Source organism: Hipposideros armiger, unplaced genomic scaffold (assembly GCF_001890085.2).
Source record: "Hipposideros armiger isolate ML-2016 unplaced genomic scaffold, ASM189008v1 scaffold_6, whole genome shotgun sequence".
NCBI lineage: Eukaryota > Metazoa > Chordata > Mammalia > Chiroptera > Hipposideridae > Hipposideros > Hipposideros armiger.
Window position 1 is genome coordinate 2,323,127 of NW_017731356.1, and position 1,364 is coordinate 2,324,490.

A 1,364-nucleotide genomic window follows, 5' to 3' on the forward strand; every position below is an offset into this window, starting at 1 on the left:
AATCCAGGGATGGTCCAGACCTTTAGGTGGGAATTAAATATGCAAAGTAGAGCAGGCCTATCGTGTCCCTTGTCATTCATCTTTCCTGAATAACCCAGCTCCATCTGTGTTTATAGCACACATATGCCTTCACTCTGTGAACTGAGATCACACAGATGGATACTTCATTTTGTCTGTCCTACTACTTGAGTAATAATTATGATTATTAATCTAGCAACTAGATGACCAATTTAATTGGTCATCTCACACCAGAGTCAATGCTAAGAACTTTAAATATACCGAGTATTCGATCATCATAACATCACTGGGAATTAGGTATCACTATCCCCATGTTAGAGATGAGGGCTCTGAGGCTTAGAGAGTTTAAATAACTTGCCTGTTCCCACCATAAGTCAAGGCAGAAGTAGAGCAGAAAATACTCTGAAGTCTGGTTTGGTCATCTGAGGTCATTAAAAATAGCTGGCCTCTACCAATACGTACAAAAATTTAAAATGTAAATAAGTCACAAACACATTTTCCTTTTTAAAATACTTTTAAGAAAAAAAAAGAGGGCCTTGGAAATTTTGCTTCTTTTTTCGTCCTCTGTTTCAAATTCTCATTGTGGTTTTGCCTGGGTCAAGGGGAATGTGTGTTCTTTCCTGGTGGCGCTGCCAAGGTGGGCTGGCAGGTGGGACCGTCTACACCACAAAGTAACCATGTTTACCTTTTGAGCCAGGAAATGTCTGGTGACTAGGTCACGGCAGCCTTTATTTTGTTTATTTTATTTAGATTGTTTATTCTATTTTATTTTTCCTCTTTCCGGTCTGCGAAGTTGCTCTTGATTTTTTTGCCTGTGTGACGTATGTGTGACACATTGCCGTCCAGCAGAAAATTAGAAAGTTATTTTGCTGAGTGGTTCTGAAAAAGAGAGCGATGGAATAGCTGACTCACTGTCTGAAGCCATTTTCCTGCACTGATGTTTGCCATAATCCAGGTTTACTGACTGTCCATTCATGGCTGGTGTCCAGGTTTTTACTGCAAAATGGGTGTAATTTGGGAGTTATTACAATGCCTTCTTCTAGAGTATTTTCTATGTTGTTGCATGCCAGCCATCATCTCAGCCTGGCTTTTAGTAAATGACCACTGGTAGCTTGTTGTCGAAGGAATAAATGCATGAAGTCACTTGAAACATGTAAAGCTTTTACTCATGGGTAAAACTTTTGCTCATGGATTTCGGATGAGTTGGGATCCTGAAAGAAAAGCGTGCGCTCTGCTCCCTCACTGACGTTTCACAACAGAAAGACAGACACACATCTGGGAAAGGCCGCCGGCCTCAGTAGCTCCTAAAACCAAATGAGTGCCAACTTTGAGAAGCTGAGAGAGAG